Source organism: Nycticebus coucang, chromosome 9 (assembly GCF_027406575.1).
Source record: "Nycticebus coucang isolate mNycCou1 chromosome 9, mNycCou1.pri, whole genome shotgun sequence".
Taxonomy (NCBI): Eukaryota; Metazoa; Chordata; class Mammalia; order Primates; family Lorisidae; genus Nycticebus; species Nycticebus coucang.
The window spans coordinates 54,950,050-54,971,869 of NC_069788.1; the positions used below are offsets into that span (position 1 = coordinate 54,950,050).

General features: G+C 40.3%; 1 protein-coding gene across 4 annotated transcripts in view; it reads left to right on the forward strand.

Moving 5' to 3' along the window:
• The first annotated feature begins 2,800 nt into the window (after positions 1-2,800).
• Positions 2,801-21,820, forward strand: part of KIAA0319 (KIAA0319 ortholog) — a 109,659-nt gene continuing 90,639 nt past the window's right edge. For 3 of the 4 annotated variants that reach the window (XM_053602050.1, XM_053602048.1, XM_053602051.1), the window contains exons 1-2: positions 2,801-2,936; positions 6,231-6,369. The gene's annotated coding sequence lies outside the window, so the exon portion shown is untranslated. The remainder of the gene's footprint in view (positions 2,937-6,230; positions 6,370-21,820) is intronic. The other variant, XM_053602049.1, reaches the window with a different exon arrangement.

Below are 21,820 nucleotides of genomic sequence, written 5' to 3' on the forward strand. Positions count from 1 at the left end.
TATTTTCATCAGGAGTGCCAAAATTAAAGCATCTAAAAAAAGATAATTTATACGTAACATTCCCTTTTTAGTGACAACAGAAAATTTTTATTTTAGTCATAATTTTTATCATTAAAAAGTGAGAATTATAGCATACATTATAGAGGTAATATAGTAGTTTATTTCTGTGGGAAAAGGATCGTTCTGGCATAAATTACTTATTTGGAAAAATTGTTAGAAGAACTTCATATTACAAAAAAAGATGCATGAAAAATATAAAATATCCAGTGTGGTGAATTAGGTTTAATAAAAGGATTATCAAATTGTTTTAAAAACCATGAAAGTATCATTTTCTTTATATAACCTGATAGCATCCACATGAAATGCCTTCCTATATATAGCTTATTAAAAAATCTAAACAAGTCATAAGTGAAGTATATAGGAACAACCAAATCCCTTTTAGTCTTTACATGAGCAATAGTTCTCAACCAATGAAAGACTTAAGAATCTATGAATTTAATTTTTTTCTTTGAATCTTCCTGTTTTTCCATTGTAGTAGCTTCACTTATCTCCCTACTTGATGAAATCCTAATTTAGATCTCCTATTTCAGTGAGGCAACAGTTTGATTATGCTAAGCAACATTTTTACCACTGATGTGACATGTGCCTTGCTAAACCTCAGTTTCTCCCACTTTCATAATAAGATAGTTCTTTGTCTTTTATTGTGTGAATGTCCAAGAGCATAAGCAAAAGCAAAGTAAAATATTGTACTAAGGATTTGTCTTTTGTCCTTAGTACATATTGTAGAATCTATCCTAGTGATTGTCCACTGAATGAAAGAAGTGAACAATCTTAAGTGAACTCCTCTTAAGGAGGCAGACTAACATTTTCATACAGTACTAACATAGATACGTGAATTATAAGTGAAAATAGATATTTTTCAAGACTGAGTCTCTGTTGCTCAGACTAGAGTGCCTTGTTGTCAGCCTTACTCAGAGCAACTTCAAATTCCTGGGCCCAAGAGATCCTTCTGCCTCAGCCACTTGAGTAGCTGGACTTCAGGCTAGTTTCCTATATTTAGTAGAGACAAAGTCTCTTGCTCAGGCTGGTCTCCTGAACTCCAATGATCGTCCTGCCTAGGCTTCCCAGAGTGCCAGGATTATAGGTGAGAGAGCCACCGCCCAGCCTAGATACTCATTTTAATGACTCTGAGTTAAAAAGATGTTAATAGTTTAACATTCTGGGCTAAGCATACTTACCTATAGATATATATTTATTTAAAGGCTAATCAGCCCAAAGACCAATGGGGCCAAAATCAAATACACTGTTTTGATGTATGAAGAGTGGGCACACCATAGGTACTGGTGTGGAATGCCATATGAGAAGAGGAAGTGGCTTATAAGGTTTGGGTTCCTGTTGAATCCTAAGGAGAGTCTTGGAATAGGGGCTTGGCTCCAGTTGGTTGCTGTTTTGGAGGCAGACTGGGAAAGCTGGGGTTAACTAGGGATTGATAGGGTGCTGTCATGAGGTGAAGGAAGTTTAGCAATTGAGTATCCTCAGTTATGGAAGGAAATGGCAAAGTGAAGGAACCATCAGTGGTAAGAAAGCAGTAATCATTCAAAGAGGGAGTTGTAGCTGCTGCATGACTATAGAAGAAGCAACATTTCCTGTTAACTTTGCTTCTGGCTTTTATCTGTGTTTGTCTTCTCTGATTGATCATTAGCAAGACTACCTTTTTCTTTTTAGTCCAGGCTGATGTTCGCTTTCAGAATGTGCATTATCTCATATAATTTCCACAGTCATCCTCTATGAGTGCTATTATTGTAGTATCTCCATTTTATAATTGAGGAAATGAGGTTTATCAAGATTATGTAATTCATCCAAGGCTCCTCCATAGCTAGTGAGTTGCCTCCTATTCATTAGGTCTGTGTGACTCAGTCCTAAGCACTGCACTTTACTTCATAGTGATGGGATATACAAGGAATGCCCTCAGGGTTGGGGAACCTGTGGCTCCAAGGCCTTCTGGATCCTTGAATGTGGCCTTTTGACTGAATCCAAATTTTACAGAACAAAATCCTTTTAATAAAGGGATTTGTTCTTTGACATTTGGATTCTGTCAAGGAATTCTGCACTTGGGGATCTGGAGGGTCACATGTCGACTTGAGGCTGCAGATCCCCCACCCCTGCCTAGCTACATTTTCTGCCCAGTGTCATTATTCCCAGATGCTTTATCATCTTTATTAAAAGAAAAATACTAAAAATAAAGGAAGAATCTTACACATGAGGTTTCTGTGGTTCAGATTATCACCATCCCCTAGACCCCTGTCACTCTTACCCTGCAAAGCCTGGAGTTGATCTGAGCGCCCCTCAGCACAAGTTTCCTTCCTCAATCAGCAGCACGAGCTCAAAAGGAAAGAGAGAGAGTAGGGCCCAAAGTGACTTCCCTGGAACAGTGGTACTTGCATAGCTTCACTGACTTTGCTTTGAGGGACACATTCATGAACTGTCATTGACCCCGACCGTGGGTTCAGGCTTCTCTTGGGCCATCCTGGCCCTGGCAATTATTTGGAAGGAGTGTTCATTCCCTATTAGGGCCACGGTGGCAGGAAAGGGGTAGGCGAAGGAAAAAGATGTGGGGGACGATGGCCGTTTTCCTTCCTGAAAGTCTTATGCTTTGTCCCCTGTGTGGTAGGAGTCCGTCGCCTGATTGGTGGCCCTCCATAGGCAAACGAGGTGTTGGGCAGGGGCGGCAGTGGCGCTTGCCCATCCCTGGGGGCAGGTGTGCGCGTGCGCGCGCGTCGTCGGGGTAACCGCGGCGGCGTAAAGGCGCTGAATCACTGGCGCGCGCTTTCCCGGAGCCTGCAAAAGCTGTCTCGGGCCACAGGCGGGGATTCCCGCCCAGGGTGCATCCTGGCTGAACTGGTGAGCGGTGGCGGCGATGACTGTCACTGCTGGAGGTAAGAGCACAGCAGTATCCTCAGCCTGCCTTGGGTTTGGGACCAGAGAACCTCCTCTGGGGCTGTGTGTCCAGGGGAGGAGGGTGCGAGTGTTTTGCTGTGGTGAGGCGGTACCTTTAACGCAGTTGCGTGCGCGAGGGTGTGAATGTGTGGGCCGGTGATGACGACAAAGGAGCAAATGGGACAGCGAGCGATGCCTCGGGCAGGCCAGAAGCACCAACTAGGGTGAGCTTTACTGTCACCAGCTGGGATCCCAGATATCTACTTCCCATCCTGACTGGTCAAGTGATAGGAAGGGAGGGCAGCAAGTAGACTAGTAATGCCAAAGAAAAATAGAATCAAGAGATCCTGAGTTTAGGAAGTAGGTTTCTTAAGATTCTTCTGAACACCTAGGAAAGGGCATTTCCTGACTCCTGTACTGATTGTTTCTTAGAAGGGTGGAGTCGGGAAATTTTGGATGTTTTTCCCAATGTCAGGAATTGCATTTTTTAGAGCTGAAAAATCATTTTCTGTGGACTTCATTTAATACTATTTACGTGATCTTGACTATCATTTGCGAAATACATTTTCTTTCTGTTTCTTACTGTAATCTGGAGCTTAAATCCTTTAAAAGGCTTTCTCTTCTTCCCTTTGACTTCCCTCCAAGGAATGTCACAAATAAATGAAAAGCGTAATAAACCTGAAATCATGAGAGTCATCATTCTTAAGATTATTTGTTCTCTTAATTATATAAAGAAAGGAAAAACATGAAATACTCATGTACATTTTTATTGCTGGCTTGTTCATCTCAACATTTTTGTGGGTTAAATGTTGGTATCTTTTGACAGTGCAAAAACATTTGCCAGTTGACTGTTTTTGGTAATAATTGAAACAATAAATTATAGACAGCCCACAGCAAAAAAACCAAGATCTTTATTCCTGAAATGCATGTTCAGTATCTAGACGCTTCAATTTGTTTATATTATAAGAAGACCACAATCATGGTGACAGTTGAACTTACGCCAAATATGAAATTGCATTTTGTGCTTATTATTTTATGTTTTTAATACAAATGAGGAAAACTGGGGATACCAATTCAGTTATAGACTTAAGAGTCATAAAGAAAGCTGAATTATTCTGTAACTTGAAAAGATATGTAAACAAGTTATATGTGGACTTTTAGAACCACAGGTGATAGGAAGACTCATCATACCTTTGTCATGTAAACTACCAAGGCAGGAACTGAATTTCCTTTAAGGACAATGAAAATAATTCAGCCAAAATCTTTATGAATTAAAAATAGTCATTATCTTTCTAGGAGTGATTAAAAAATGAAAGAAAGAAGCAGCCTACCAGAGGATTAAATATAACAAGGATAGGCAGAAAGGAGTTTGTTTCCTTTATTTTCTTGGTTGACCAAAGCCAAACTGGGAAATATATTTTGGGGAAAATAGACAATTATAAATTGGAGCTGGGCAGCGCCTGTGGCTCAAGGAGTAGGCCGCTGGTCCCATATGTCGGAGGTGGGGGGTTCAAACCCAGCCCCGGCCAAAAACCACAAAAAAGAAAAAAAAAAAAAGAAAATAAATTGGAGCTAAGTGTATTAAAATTAAAGTTTTGAAATAGCCTTTTCTGGTTAAATTAATTCCTTATTCTCCTTAATATTACACACACACTCAGATTCTTTTTTCTCCTACAAAAAATATCTGGTTCTTACTTTTTCTTTGATATCACTTGTATACAGATCATTAACTTAGTATACTTGATATATAGACAGAACTCAACTGTCTTTTTTTTTTTTTTTTATGGTTTTTGGCCGGGGCTGGGTTTGAACCCACCACCTCTGGCATACGGGACTGGCGCCCTACTCCTTGAGCCACAGGCGCCACCCAACTTAGTATACTTATTCATTTTTTCATTAAACTATTTTATCTTAAAAAAATGAAAGAAAGAAAAATAGTCAAAAGAGAGTTTTGACAATTTATTAACATGAAAGAATAGATTTGCTGTTAAATTTTCTTGACTTATTTTTTTTCTTAGACAAACAACAAGCATTCTCTTTCAATAAATATGGTAACCATTTAACACCACCTAACATCAACCATAGTTTCTTGGAAACTGTGACTTTAAGTAAGAAGACATTTAAGGAGACCAATTTTACATACACACACACTCACACTTACTCACTGCAAGCAGGTAAACAACAGCAGTGAACCTAAAGGGCACAGCTTTAGGATGAAGGAGGAAACTGGAGGACCTGGAGAAAACCTGTGACCTGGGAAGAATGTGCAGACTTCACACAGACAGTGGCCCTTGCTGGGAATGATTTTTTATCACCAACTGTAATGAAACGATGTTATTTGAGCACCTACTTTATGTAGAAGGAGGTGTGCCCATTTCAGGGTCAGCACTGTCAGTTGCCAGGTCAGAAGGCCTGGATTTGGTGGTAGCTCTGCCACTTGGAAGCTGTGTCATTATTTGGCAAATTCCCTAACCTCTCTAATTAATCCTCAGTTTCCTCATCCATAAAATAAATATAATAATAGGACTTACTTAATGGAATTCCCATAAGAATTAAGTAGAGTAATAAATATAAGAGCTCTTTGTTTGTTGCCTGGCATGCAGTAGTAACATCTCAATAAAATTTATTTTTGAGAGAAGTTTTTAGGAAACATTGTCTATATCTTTTTGTTTTGTTTTGTTTTATTATTAAATCATAGCTGTGTACATTAATGCGATCATGGGGCACCATACTATATCTTCAAAATAATTGGCACTAAAGATAGAATTATTTTGCTGTGACGATGGCTTTATGATGTCAAATCACTGTAAAAATGCATAAATTTTTCCTGGCTCATGCCTATAATCCTAGTCCTGTGGGAGGATTGCTTAAGACCAAAAGTTTGAGACCAGCATGAATAAGGGCAAGACCTTGTCTCTACAAAAAGCAAAAATTATCTGGATGTGGTTGCATGAACCTGTAATCTCAGATACTCAGGAGCTGAGGCAAGAAGACTGCTTAAGCCTAGAAATTTGAGGTTAGTAGGCTAGCCTAACAGCACTGCACTCTAGCCCAGGCAACAGAGCAAGACCTTGTCTAAAAAAAAAAAAAAGAAAAAAACCCATAAATTCTTTTTTGTAACATCTTTATAATGACAATATAAACATGATAATCATAATCATAAAGCATGTCAATTTGCTTTTTAGGTAATTTATTTAGTACTCCAAGGAAGGAGCTTTACTTCAGTGGGCCTAGAATAATCAGTGGGTTATTGTTCTGTTTTTACTTATTTATTTACTTTTAATTTTTTTTAGAGGTAGGATCTTGCTCTGTCACCTAGGCTGGAGTACAGTGACACAATCATAGCTCCCTGCAGCCTAGCTCACTACAGCCTTGAATACCTGTCCTTAAGTGATCCTCCTACCTTGGCCTCCTAAAGTCCTGGGATTGCAGGTATGAGTTTATTTGCTTTTTAAAATCTGTTTGTTTTTTAAATCTGTATTTTTAGACATTATTCATGTGAATTCAATAATGAGAAAATATTTTCTAATTCTTATTAAGCAGTAAAAATGGTTGAACCAAAATAGCATCTGTTTTTGCATCATTTTATAGTCTATTAGTAGTAGATGTTTGAGTTTCAAAGTAAGGCTTGTTAAAGAAATGACAAGTAGGTGAAGGTATGGTGTTAGAGTTTTAATTCTGTTCTCTTCTAAATATATTGTAGAGTTATGTTGCCTCCCAACTTCTTGGCTATTCTTTTTCTTTTCTTTTTTTTTTTTGAGACAGAGTCTCACTTTGTCACCCTTGGTAGAGTGCTGTGACATCATAGCTCACAGTAACCTCAAACTCTCGGGCTTAAGCAATTCTCTTGTTTCAGCCTCCCAAGTAGCTGGGACTATAGGTGCCCACCACAACTTCTGGCTATTTTTTGGTTGTAGTTGTCATTGTTGTTTGGCAGGCCTGAGCAGGATTTGAACTCGCCAGCTCTGGTGAATGTGGCTGGCGCCCTAGCCGGTGAGCTACAGGTGCTGAGCCTCAGTATTTCTTCTTAATCTACCTTTTTTTTTTTTTTTTTGTGGTTTTTGGCCAGGGCTAGGTTTGAACCCACCACCTCCGGCATATGGGACCGGTGCCCTACTCCTAGAGCCACAGGCGCCGCCCTAAATCTACCTTTTCATCCTGTCATCATAACCCACACATACCTGTATTCCATCTGTATGGAACCCCTCAAAATATGTCATCCCTCTCAGGATTCCATGACTTTTGTGTGTAGTCAATTCCCACAGCCTAGAATGCCACCTTTTCTTCAACAAACAACATTCATCTCTTAGGATAGAGCTTAAATATTACATTTCTGAAGGCTTCCCTACTCCCCTTATCCTTCTCCTTGGTGGCACCTGTGCTTGTTTGGCATGCGGCCATTCCATCATGGGTCCCATTACTATACAGTATAAGCTTCTAGAGAGCAGGGACTATGTTTTATTTTTAAAAAGGAGATTTGCTTAAAAAATCTAAAGTTAATAACATTACACATTGTATGCAAGTATCAAAATCTCACATGTACAACCAAAATATGTATATAAATTATTAGGTATTAAGTTTTAAAAGGGAGCAGTCTTTCCCCCTCCCAAACATCTAAAGTTAAAAAAATTGGCCGGGCAAGGTGGCTCACACCTGTAATCCTAGCACTCTGGGAGGACGAGACAGGTGGATTGCCTGAGCTCATGAGTTTGAGACCAGCCTGAAGCAGAGTGAGACCTCATTTCAAAAAATAGCCAGGCATTGTGGCAGACGCCTGAAGTCCTAGTTACTTGGGAGGCTGAGGCAAGAAAATTGCTTGAGCCCAAGAGTTTGAGGTTGCTGTAAGCTGTGATGCCATAGCACTCTACTGAGGTGACAAAGTGAGACTCTGTCTCAAAAAAAAAAAAGTTAAAATTTCCCATTCTTCTTCAAAACTATATGTGATTTTAGAATACTTTTAATTTCAATTTCCTCCTGTCAGCTTTCACTTTAATTATTTAACATTTTAGTTTGAGATTTTTTTATTATTTGCCAACATGTTAGATGATTTCTAGCTTACCGATGCTGCTTCTATCCTTCTCTGTTCAGCTTTTCTTTAGTAATTCTTCTAGTAAGAATCGTGGGTAGTAAATGCAGTGTTTATCTTTAAAGTCCTTACTTCCTCTCCAGGTGCAGTGGCTCATACCTAGGAACTGGGGGCAGAGGGTTCTGGGAGGCTGAGGCGGGCGGATTGCACATCTATAGGCCCAACCACTTGGGAGGCTGAGGTAGGAGGATTGATTGCTTGAGCCCAGGAGTTTGAGTTTGATGTGAGGTAGGAGGAGGCCACAACACTCTAGCCCTGGTGACAGGGCAAGACTGTCTCAAAAAAAAAAAAAAATAATTATTGTCTCTCTAGGTTAAACAAGCTTTCACCTTCCGTTTATTCATATCTTCTATTATCTTTTCCAGTACAGTTTTATGATTGTATTTAAAAAGAAATTCTCTGTCACAACCTAAGTTATCTTGTGTATTCGGAATGCTTTCAGTCGTGCCTAGGAATGGATCTCTCTCATTGGTGTGTTTCTACCTGTGTATTTGTCTGCATATACAGAGATGCTCTTGCTTCTGAGAACTTTGCTAATTTTTCATCAGCCTGATTGTACTAACCCTAATGCTGATATTTCTTTTTATCAGTTTGATGGGTTTAAAGACAAGAAAATATCTTGGCTTGCCACCCTCTCCATCATCTCTCCAATTATTTCATTCTTAGAAAGTTGAAAAGGGAGGTTTGGAAGTTTTACTTTGTCTGTATTTTCTCCTAGTTGGTCCCTGGCATTCCTTTGGAGTCCACAGAATCTTCTTACTCCCCATTCCACACAAATGTCCTTCCAGTATTTAAAACCAATGTCTGGGGCCAGCGTGGGGGCTCACGCCTATAATCCTAGCACTGTGGGAGGCTGAGGCAGGAGGATTGCCTGAGCTCAGGATTTGAGACCAGACTGAGCAAGAGCAAGACCCCATTTCTAAAACTAGCCAGGAGTTGTGGCAGGCACCTGTAGTCCCAGCTACTCAGGAGGCTGAGGCCAGGGGATCCTTTGAGCCCAAGAGTTCCAGGTTGTTGTGAGCTATGATGTCATGCCACTCTACCCAGGGCAACAAAATGAGACTCTGTCTCAAAAAAAAACCAAAAACCAAAAAACAACAATCAAGCAAAAAAAAAAAAACCAAAAACAAACCAATGCTGAATCATGTGTTCCTTAATTCTTCTTGATCTCCTCACGTGGAGTCATTTTATATTATAATTATAAAGTATTATCACTGTTGCCAGTAAATTCCTCACTAATCCTCTGTGTTGATTGGCTCAGGTTTGCTAGAACTTATTTTGCTTTATCAACTTTCAATGGAGAAAGTTAGAGTATAGAAAAATATTAATAGTACTGAAAAATTGCCAAGTTTTTATGCTTTTGGCTTGGTATCCAACTATATGGATTTCTTTTACCCAGTGTCCTTCATTTGTTGGTTTTTGCAGCTTGAGAGACTTTTGTAGGCGCAGGAAAAGCTGGTTTAAGTCTCCTCTTCAGGCACTTTCTGAACTGCTTTCTTTCTAGTTCAACTCCCTAGACTAAGGCAGATAAGGCGTGATGGAGTGTAGGGTGGCACCTGTGGCTCAGTGGGTAGGGCGCCAGCCCCATATACCAAGTGTGGTGGATTCAAACCCAGCTTGGCCAAACTGCAACAAAAAAATAGCTGGATGTTGTGGTGGGCACCTGTAGTCCCAGCTACTTGGGAGGCTGAGGCAAGAGGATCGCTTAAACCCAGGAGTTGGAGGTTGCTGTGAGCTGTAATGCATGGCACTCTACTGAGAGTGATAAAGTGAGACTCTGTCTCTTAAAAAAAAAAAAAAAAGAGTAATGGAGTGTAGTCATAAATAAATTATCAACTGCTTTGGTCAGGGAAAGTGCTGAAGGCAAGATAGGCCAGGAAAATAACCCTGACTCATTTCATCTTTTATATTCTATACCCTCTGAAACTTAGAAGATTGTTTTGGAGAAACTGGAAACTTTTGATTGGTGAGCCACAAAGCCTCAACTGATTCAACCAGAATATTCTGTATTGGTGCTGGAGATAATATCTGTTTTACCTGTCTCAGAGTGTTATTAGGATGGTGAAATAATGTGATATATATAAAATTGCCTAGTGAATACAAAAGACTAATAAATGGCTATTATCTTGATGATGGTGATGATATATATTATAAACCATTTATTTCTTTGTTATTAATAGAATGGATTATTAATTGACAATGTTCTACCTTTTTCCATTTTGCTCCTTTTCTTCATAAGGAAAAAGTGAACAGTTATTAACTTAATACCAGAGAGTTAAATTCCAAAGGAAAACTTTTTGAACAATTGATCACAGGTCTACTAATAAATAGAATTGCAAGCTTGAACAGTCTAGGAACACTTGGCCTGATTTCAAAGTTTCATAATCACTAGCTGCCTTCAGAGTTCAGCACTAAGCAGATTCACCTTAATTAATACATAAAACATGTAGCCTCTGAACCCAGGCAGAGGATAGCCTGGCTCTGGCTTAAGTGTCTGTACTCTCACTGGCCTTCACTTGGGCATGTTTTCTTTTCTTTTCTCTCTCTTTATTTCTTTCTCTCTCTCTCTCTCTTTCTTTTCTAAGACAAGAGTCTCACTTTGTCACCCTAGGTAGAGTGCCAGGGCGTCTTAGCTCACAGCAAACTTAAACTCTTGGGCTCAAAGGATCCTCTTGCCTCAGCCTCCTCAGTAGCTGGGACTACAGGCACCCACCACCATGCCCAGCTAATTTTTCTATTTTTAGTAGGGATGGAGTCTCCTGGCTTTTGTTCAGGCTGGTCTTAAACTCCTGAGCTCAGGCAATTCACTGGCTTTGGCCTCCTAGATTGCTAGGATTACAGGCCTGAGCCACTGTGCTTGTTTTCTTTTTGAGAACAGAGTCTTGTTTTGTCCTCCTTGGTAGAGTATCATGGCGTCATCATAGCTCTTTGCAATCTCAAACTCCTGGGCTCAAGCGATTCTCCGGCCTCAGCCTCCCCAGAGTAGGGATTACAGGGGAGTGCTACCATGCCCAGTCAATTTTTTCTAATTTTAGTAGATAGGGGGTTTTCACTCTGGGACAGGCTGGTGTCAAACTCCTGATGGCAAGGTATCCTTTCTTCTTGTCCTCCAAGAGTGCTAGGAGTATAGGCATGAGCCACCTACCACACAGATGTCCTGTTGGGCATCTTTCATAAGGGAGATATAGTCTAGGGCAAAGCACCTACTTGATAGCAGTGGTGACCTCCTTAGATAGGAATTGAATTTAGAAAGAAATAAAAGTTCTGAACTAATGGAAGGCTAAGCTGTTCCCATAATTAGGGAGACTATTTAAAGCCCCATGGTGTGTACTCAAGCTTTCACCTTCTATGTTTTTTCTTCTGAATCTAGGAACAGTATTTCCAAGAGGAGAAAACTGTGGTTTTATAATACAAGGGCTGTGAGACAGTGCCTTAATCTGAGGCAGTTTGGAAAAGATGGTAAATATTTACTATGGTAACTGGTGTTTGTCTTACTGTTTCTTCCTCCCAGTGTATACCACCAAACTGCATGCTGTCTATTTGCTTTTAAATTGTTTTTTTAAAAGAACAATTTCCCCCAATGAGTAGGAAATCACTACATCCTTTTCTAGCACTGTTTTCTCTTTGACTCCTGGAGTCTGAGGTGCTCAGCTGGTATACTCTTAGCCTGTGTTCACCACTGAGGTTGAAGCTTGCCTGGGCAAAGACAGTTTTTGTCAAAGTAGTGGCTAATAAACGAAGGAAAGAGGACTAATAAAAAGAAGAGATCCCGACTCAGCGCCTGTGGCTTAAGCGGCTAAGGTGCCAGCCACATACACCTGAATTGGCAGGTTTGAATCCAGCCTGGGCCCACCAGACAACAATGATGCAACCAAAAAATAGCTGGGCTTTGTGGTAGGTGCCTGTAGTCCCATCTACTTGGGAGGCAAAGGCAAGAGAATTGCTTGAGTCCAGGATTTGGAAGTTCCTGTGAGCTGTGATGCCACTGCACTCTACCTAGGGCGACAGGTTGAGGCTCTGTCTCAAAAAAAAAAAAAAAAAGAGATCCCTGGTTATCCGAGGGGATAAGCTGAAATAGGAATACTGCTCTGTCTAGTTTGGATTTATGGAGGAGAAGGAGCTTGGTAATTTTTTTCCTTCACTCAGTAAACTACAGTGGGAGAAACTATAAATATAACCTGTTCTTAATAGTCTATGGGACAGTGCTATTCAGATGATCCAGTTGGATCTCTGAAATAAGCTTCTTTTGGGCTGTTTTCACATTTATAGATAGGGAAGGGCAGCTTCCCCTTTTCTGAGGCTGCAGAAGAATTTCACTCCGGCGTGATTTAGAAAAGTGATGTGTGGGCATGGTCATTCACACCTGTAATCCTACCACTCTGGTAGGCTGAAGTGGAGGGATTGCTTGAGCTCAGGAGTTTGAGAGCATGAGCAAGAGTGAGACCGTCATCTCCAGTAAAAATAGAAACATTTGCCAGGTGTTGTGATATACACATGTAGTCCTAGCTACTGGGGAGACTGAGGCAGGAGGATCACTTGAACCCAAGAGTTTGAGTTTGCTGTCAGTAAGGCTAATGCCATAGCACTCTAGCCTGAGCAACAGAATGAGACTCTGTCTCAAAACAAACAAACAAACAAACAAAAAAACCCTGATAAGTTAAAAATGAGAAACAGCCTAATTGTCTAGCAGTAAGAAGTGATGAAAAATTGAACTAAAATCCACAGGCAGAATCCAAGATGGCGGCCGAGTAACAGCTTCCCTGCAACACGGCACGGAAGTCAGCAAGGGACTTCTGGACCTCAAGAGGAGGACAAAAACAGTGGAAAACTGGCAAGCGGTTGTGTGTGTTCTATCGACCTAATCCCGCTGGCAGCCATAAGTACAAGCAGCAGCGAGACTGCAAACCGGAAAGGCCTTACCTGTGAACTGTTTCAGTGTTTTTGGACTTGGCACTCAGTTGAACTGCCTTGGGGAGAGCTTGAGCAGTAGTACGGAGAACATGGGCATTGTCTAGGACCCTAGACTGAGCCATTGAGCCAGACAGAGCTAATAGTGTTTGGCTGTGGGCCACAGGGAGCCATTGTGAGAGAACTGCCCCGGCAAGCTCCACCCTCAGGGTCACAGAGCAAGGATCGGGTGGGAGCTAGTAATCTAGTGACTGAGTAGCCTAAAGGCAGGGACAGAGCTTCCTTACAGCCTAAACCCTTAGGGGCAGAGTGAGACCCGTTTTGGCACACTGGAGCCTCAGACTGTTGCCCTGCATAGAGTGCCATGGTGTCACAACTCATAGCAACCTCAAACTCCTGGGCTTGGCGCCGCCTTGACCTCCCTAAGAGCTACGCCACGACCACTGACCTGCGACCCGTGCCTGCTGGGCCTCTGTATGCCCTGACCAGGAACTGCGGGAGCTGCGCAACCCTGCGTCCTCCCTCCTGTAACCTTCCTGCCTCTACACCAGCCTGCTCGTCTGGCCAGGGACTCTGGTAGCCGTGTGCTCTCCAGAGCCCTCCCTGCCTCTGTGCAGAGCCCTTCTCCTGGCCAGAGACTGCTAGAGCCTTGGCTCTCTGTGCCAAAGTCACTGGGTGCCAGGCACTCCCAGAACCGTGTGTACCACCTCCCGCCCTGTTGCTGGATCTGGGTGTGTCACACTCCGGAGCTGCTTCCACAACCAGAACTCTCCGGCTGGGGCAGCCCCAGAGGAAGTACACAGGGTCACTCCGTACAAAGATCCAGCAACAATAGAGTGATCCTGCTGGGGTCTAATCTTGGAGAGACACCTCCCCAACTCTGAGGACAGCCAGAGGCAATGGTGAAAAACAATCATGAGGTGAAATCAACAGAAAAACTCTGGCAATATGAATAATCAGAGTAGATCAACTCCCCCAAGGATCAATGGGGCAGACACAGCACAAAATCACATGCACAAACAAATAGCTGAGATGTCAAAAATCAAATTCAGAATCTGGATGGCAAATAAGATCGAATTAGAATTCCAAGCAGTAACCCAAAAGATGTGTCAAGAATTCAATGAATTCAAAGACCAAATGACCAAAGATTTTGACACATTGAGACAAGAAGTTGCCTCCCTCAAAGATCTGAGAAACACAGTAGAATCCCTCAGTAACAGAATGGAGCAAGCAGAAGAAAGAATTTCTGACATTGAAGACAAAGCTTTCAAATGCTCCCAAACTCTCAGAGAGGAAGAGAAATAGAGGGCAAAAACAGATTACTCTCTCAGAGACCTCTGGGATAATTCTAAGAAAACCAATATTCATCTTACAGGGATCCCCGAAAGCGATGAAGTGGCTTCACAAGGCACAGAGTCTCTTCTCCATGAGATTATGAAAGAGAACTTTCCAGACATGCCAAGAGATTGTGAATTTCAGATAGCTGACGGTTTAAGAACTCCAGCATGACTCAATCCAAATAAGACATCCCCCAGACACATCATAATCAATTTCACTAAAGTTAATATGAAGGAGAAAATTCTGAAAGCAGCCAGACAAAAGAAAACCATTACCTACAAGGGGAAGAATATCAGAATAACTGCAGATCTCTCTGCTGAAACCTTTCAAGAGTATGGTCATCAACTTTTTTTTTTTTTTTTTTTTTTTTATTGTTGGGGATTCATTGAGGGTACAATAAGCCAGTTACACTGATTGCAATTGTTAGGTAAAGTCCCTCTTGCAATCATGTCTTGCCCCCATAAAGTGTGACACACACTAAGGCCCCACCCCCCTCCCTCCATCCCTCTTTCTGCACCCCCCCATAACCTTAATTGTCATTAATTGTCCTCATATCAAGATTGAGTACATAGGATTCATGCTTCTCCATTCTTGTGATGCTTTACTAAGAATAATGTCTTCCACTTCCATCCAGGTTAATACGAAGGATGTAAAGTCTCCATTTTTTTTAATGGCTGAATAGTATTCCATGGTATACATATACCACAGCTTGTTAATCCATTCCTGGGTTGGTGGGCATTTAGGCTGTTTCCACATTTTGGCGATTGTAAATTGAGCTGCAATAAACAGTCTAGTACAAGTGTCCTTATGATAAAAGGATTTTTTTCCTTCTGGGTAGATGCCCAGTAATGGGATTGCAGGATCGAATGGGAGGTCTAGGTTGAGTGCTTTGAGGTTTCTCCATACTTCCTTCCAGAAAGGTTGTACTAGTTTGCAGTCCCACCAGCAGTGTAAAAGTGTTCCCTTCTCTCCACATCCATGCCAGCATCTGCAGTTTTGAGACTTTGTGATGTGGGCCATTCTCTCTGGGGTTAGATGGTATCTCAGGGATGTTTTGATTTGCATTTCTCTAATATATAGAGATGATGAACATTTTTTCATGTGTTTGTTAGCCATTCGTCTGTCGTCTTTAGAGAAAGTTCTATTCATGTCTCTTGCCCATTGATATAAGGGATTGTTGGCTTTTTTCATGTGGATTAATTTGAGTTCTCTATAGATCCTGGTTATCAAGCTTTTGTCTGATTGAAAATATGCAAATATCCTTTCCCATTGTGTGGGTTGTCTCTTTGCTTTGGTTATCGTCACCTTAGCTGTACAGAAGCTTTTCAGTTTAATGAAGTCCCATTTGTTTATTTTTGTTGTTGTTGCAATTGCCATGGTGGTCTTCATGAAGTCTTCCCCCAGGCCAATATCTTCCAGTGTTTTTCCTATGCTTTCTTTGAGGATTTTTATTGTTTCGTGCCTTAAATTTAAGTCCTTTATCCATCTTGAATCAATTTTTGTGAGTGGGGAAAGGTGTGGGTCCAGTTTCAGTCTTTTACACGCAGACATCCAGTTCTCCCAACACCATTTATTGAATAGGGAGTCTTTCCCCCAAGGTAAGTTCTTGTTTGGTTTATCGAAGATTAGGTGGTTGTAAGATGTTAGTTTCATTTCTTGGTGTTCAATTCGATTCCAAGTGTCTATGTCTCTGTTTTTGTGCCAGTACCATGCTGTCTTGAGCACTATGGCTTTGTAGTACAGACTAAAATCTGGTATGCTGATGCCCCCAGCTTTATTTTTGTTACTAAGAACTGCCTTAGCTATACGGGGTTTTTTCCGGTTCCATACAAAACGCAGAATCATTTTTTCCAAATCTTGAAAGTACGATGTAGGTACTTTGATAGGAATGGCATTGAATAGGTAGATTGCTTTGGGAAGTATAGACATTTTAACAATGTTGATTCTTCCCATCCATGAGCATGGTATGTTCTTCCATTTGTTAATATCCTCTGCTGTTTCCTTTCTGAGGATTTCATAGTTTTCTTTATAGAGGTCCTTCACCTCCTTCGTTAGGTATATTCCTAGGTATTTCATTTTCTTTGAAACTATGGTGAAGGGAGTTGTGTCCTTAATTAGCTTCTCCTCTTGACTGTTATTGGTGTATACAAAGGCTACTGACTTGTGGACATTGATTTTATATCCTGAAACATTACTGTATTTTTTGATGACTTCTAGGAGTCTTGTGGTTGAGTCTTTGGGGTTCTCTAAGTATAAGATCATGTCGTCAGCAAAGAGGGAGAGTTTGACCTCCTCTGCTCCCATTTGGATTCCCTTTATTTCCTTGTCTTGCCTAATTGTATTGGCTAGAACTTCCAGCACTATGTTGAATAGCAAAGGTGACAGAGGACAACCTTGTCTGGTTCCAGTTCTAAGAGGAAAAGCTTTGAGTTTTACTCCATTCAGTAAAATATTGGCTGTGGGTTTGTCATAGATAGCTTCAATCAGTTTTAGAAATGTGCCACCTATGCCTATACTCTTCAGTGTTCTAATTAGAAAAGGATGCTGGATTTTATCAAATGCTTTTTCTGCATCTATTGAGAGGATCATGTGATCTTTATTTTTGCCTCTCTTAATATGGTGGATAACGTTTATGGACTTGCGTATGTTGAACCAGCCTTGCATCCCTGGGATGAAGCCTGCTTGATCATGATGAATGACTTTTTTGATGATAAGCTGTAATCTATTGGCTAGGATTTTGTTGAGAATTTTTCCATCTATATTCATGAGTGAGATTGGTCTGAAATTCTCCTTTTTGTTTGGGTCTTTTCCTGGTTTTGGTATCAGGGTGATGTTTGCTTCATAGAATGTGTTGGGGAAGATTCCTTCTTCCTCAATTTTTTGGAATAATTTCTGCAGTACAGGAATAAGCTCTTCCTTGAAGGTTTGATAGAATTCTGGAGTGAAGCCATCTGGACCAGGGCATTTTTTAGTTGGAAGCTTTTTTATTGTTTCTTTGATCTCAGTGCTTGAAATTGGTCTGTTCAGGAGGTCTATTTCTTCCTGGCCAAGTCTAGGGAGAGGGTGTGATTCCAAATATTGATCCATTTCCTTCACATTGTCAAATTTCTGGGCATACAGTTTCTGGTAGTATTCAGAGATGATCTCTTGTATCTCTGTGGGATCAGTTGTTATTTCCCCTTTATCATTTCTGATTGAGGTTACTAGAGATTTTACTTTTCTATTTCTAGTTAGTCTGGCCAATGGTTTATCTATTTTATTTATTTTTTCAAAAAACCAACTCCTTGTTTCATTAATTTTCTGAATGATTCTTTTGTTTTCAATTTCATTGATCTCTGATTTGATTTTGGAGATTTCTTTTCTTCTACTGAGTTTAGGCTTAGATTGTTCTTCTTTTTCCAATTCCATAAGATCTCTTGTGAGATTGTTGATGTGCTCTCTGTCTGTTTTTCGAATGTAGGCATCTAAAGCGATGAATTTTCCTCTCAAAACTGCTTTTGCAGTATCCCACAGGTTTTGGTAGCTTGTGTCTTCATTGTTGTTATGCTTAAGGAAGTTAGTGATTTCCTGTTTGATTTCTTCCTGCACCCATCTGTTATTCAACAGAAGATTGTTTAATTTCCATGCCTTTGGATAGGGTCGAGCATTTTTGTTAGAGTTGAGTTCCACCTTTAGTGCCTTATGGTCTGAAAAGATACAAGGTAAAATTTCAATTCTTTTGATTCTGTTGATATTTGTTTTGTGTCCCAGGATATGATCAATTTTGGAGAATATTCCATGGGGTGATGAGAAGAATGTATATTCTTTATCTTTGGGGTGGAGTGTTCTATATGCGTCTATCAAGCATAATTGTTCTAGGGTCTCATTTAAATCTCTTATATCTTTGTTTAATTTCTGTTTAGAGGATCTGTCCAGCTCTGTAAGAGGTGTGTTAAAGTCCCCTGTTATGATGGTATTATCAGATATCATATTGCTCAGACTGAGCAAGGTCTGTTTCAAGAATCTGGGAGCATTTAAATTTGGTGCATAGATATTTAGAATTGAAATGTCTTCTTGTTGTAGTTTTCCCTTGACCAATATAAAGTGACCATCTTTGTCTTTTTTGACTTTAGTTGCTTTAAATCCACATGTATCTGAAAATAAGATTGCAACTCCTCTTTTCTTCTGAATTCCATTTGCCTGAAAAATTGTCTTCCAACCCTTGACTCGGAGCTTTAATTTGTCTTTTGAAGCCAGGTGTGTTTCTTGCAGACAGCAAATGGATGGCTTGTGTTTTTTAATCCAGTCAGCCAATCTATGTCTCTTCAGTGGGGAATTCAAGCCATTAACATTTATGGAGATAATTGATAAGTGTGGTAGTATTCTATTCGTCTTATTTGGTGAGAGTCCATTGCTTAGTTTTATCTTTTGCATCAGTGTGGAGGTTAGGTTCTGTCCTTTGATTTCTGAGTTCTTACTTTGCTGCTGATCCATTGTGGTGGTCAGTGTGCAGAACAGGTTGAAGTATTCCCTGTAGAGCTGGTCTTGTTGTGGTGAATTTCCTCAATGTTTGTATATCCATAAATGATTTGATTTCTCCATCAATTTTGAAGCTTAGCTTAGCAGGGTACAGAATTCTGGGCTGAAAATTGTTCTGTTTAAGTAGATTAAAGGTAGATGACCATTGTCTTCTTGCTTGGAAAGTTTCATTAGAGAAGTCTGCAGTCACTCTGATGGATTTGCCCCTGTAGGTCAACTGGCGCTTACTCCTGGCAGCTTGCAGAATCTTTTCTTTTGTCTTGACTTTGGACAGGTTCATCACAATGTGTCTTGGAGAAGCTCGGTTAGAGTTGAGGCGACCTGGGGTCCGATATCCCTCTGAAAGCAGTGTGTCAGAATCTTTGGTGATATTTGGGAAATTTTCTTTTATAATATTCTCTAGTATGGCTTCCATTCCTCTGGGGCATTCTTCTTCCCCTTCTGGAATTCCTATAACTCGTATGTTGGAACATTTCATAAAGTCCCATAATTCTGACAGTGAACGTTCTGCTTTCTCTCTCTTCTTTTCTGCCTCTTTTACTATCTGAGTTATCTCAAAAACTTTGTCTTCTACCTCTGAAATTCTTTCTTCTGCATGGTCTAACCTGTTGCTGATACTTTCCATTGCATCTTTAAGTTCCCTGATTGACTGTTTCATTTCCTTCAGCTCTGTTATATCCTTTTTATATTCTTCATATCGTTCATCTCTGATTTGATTCTGTTTTTGGATTTCCTTTTGGTTATTTTCCACTTTATTAGCAGTTTCCTTCATTGTTTCCATCATTTCTTTCATTGTTTTCAACATGTGTATTCTAAATTCCCTTTCTGTCATTCCTAACATTTCTGTATAGGTGGAATCCTCTGCAGTAGCTACCTCATGGTCCCTTGGCGGGGTTGTTCTGGACTGGTTCTTCATGTTGCCTGGAGTTTTCTGCTGATTCTTCCTCATGAGTGATTTCTTTTATCTGTTTCCTTGCCCTAATTTTCCTTTCACTTCCTCTTGCTCTTTAAGTTCTCGTGCCTGTGGAAGTTGTGGGCGGGTTTAGACGGCTTGAACACACGCGACCACTTGCCGGTTTTCCACTGTTTTAGTCCTCCTCTTGGGGTCCAGAAGTCTCTCGCTGACTCCCTGTATCCTCATAGGAGTGATGATAGGCAGTTCCCACCAGCCAGAGATGCCTGGAGTCCTATCTCCCCAGACTCACGGTGCCCAGATGCAAGGAAGCTGTTACTCGGCTGCCATCTTGCTCCGCCCCCCCCTCACGCCTCGGTCATCAACTTTTAACCTCCTAAAACAAAATAACTTTCAACCCAGGATCCTGTACCCAGCTAAACTGAGTTTTATTTATGATGGAGAAATTAAATACTTTAATGACATTCACATGTTGAAGAAATTTGCCACAACTAAACCAGCTCTCCAGGATATTCTCAGACCTATCCTCCATAAAGACTAGCATAATCCTCCACCACAAAGTAAACTCACCCAGAAAATTTTGATCAAATTCCAACTTCCACAGTCGCAAAAGGATTAAAATGTCCACCGGACTCTCGAAAGGCTTATCAATATTCTCAATTAATGTGAATGGTTTAAACTGTCCTCTAAAGAGGCACAGGTTGGCGGACTGGATACAAAAACTCAAGCCAGATATCTGCTGCATCCAAGAATCGCATCTTACATTAAAAGACTCAAGGTGAAGGGATGGTCATCTATACTCCAGGCAAATGGAAAGCAGAAAAAAGCAGGCATTGCAATCCTGTTCGCAGACGCAATAGGCTTTAAACCAACCAAAATAATTAAGGATAAGGATGGACACTTCATATTTGTTAAAGGTAATACTCAATATGACGAGATCTCTATTATTAATATTTATGCACCCAACCACAATGCACCTCAATTTATAAGAGAAACTCTAACAGACACGAGCACCTCAATTTCCTCCACTTCCATAGTGGTTGGAGATTTTAACAACCCTTTAGCAGTGCTGGATAGATCCTCCAAAAAGAAGCTAAGCAAAGAAATTTTAGACTTAAAATTAACCATTCAACTGGACTTAACAGACATCTACAGGACATTTCATCTGAACAAAACTGAATACACATTCTTCTCATCAGCCTACGGAACATACTCCAAAATTGACCACATCCTAGGCTACAAATCTAACCTCAGCAAATTAAAAAAAAAATAGAAATTATTCCTTGCATCTTCTCAGACCATCATGGAATAAAAGTTGAACTCAATAACAACAGGAAGGCATACCCATACAAAAACATGGAAGCTAAACAACCTTATGCTGAAGGATAGATGGGTTATAGACGAAATTAAGAAGGAACTCACCAAATTTTTGGAACAAAACAACAATCAAGACACAAATTACCAGAACCTCTGGGATACTGCAAAGGCAGTCCTAAGAGAGAAATTTATAGCACTGCAAGCCTTCCTCAAGAAAACGGAAAGAGAGGAAGTCAATAACTTAATGGAACATCTCAAGCAAATGGAGAAGGAAGAACACTCCAACCCCAAACCCAGCAGAAGAAAAGAAATAACCAAAATCAGAGCAGAATTAAATGAAATTGAAAAGAAAAGAATTATACAACAGATCAATAAATCCAAAAGTTGGTTTTTTTAAAAGATCAATAAAATAGATAAACCTTTGGCCAACCTAACCAGGAAAAAAGGAGTAAAATCTATAATTTCATCAATGAGAAATGGTTAATGATGAAATAACAACAGACCCCTCAGAAATTCAAAAAATCCTTAATGAATATTACAAGAAACTTTACTCTCAGAAATATGAAAATCTGAAAGAAATCGACCAATACCTGGAGTACGCCACCTACCAAGACTTAGGTAGAACGAAGTGGAAATGTTGAACAGGCCTATATCAAGTTCTGAAATAGCATTAAGTATACAAAATCTCCCTAAAAAGAAAAGCCCAGGACCAGATGGCTTTATGTCAGAATTCTACCAAACCTTTAAAGAAGAACTAGTACCTATATTACTAAACCTCTTTTAAAATATAAAAAAAGGAGGAA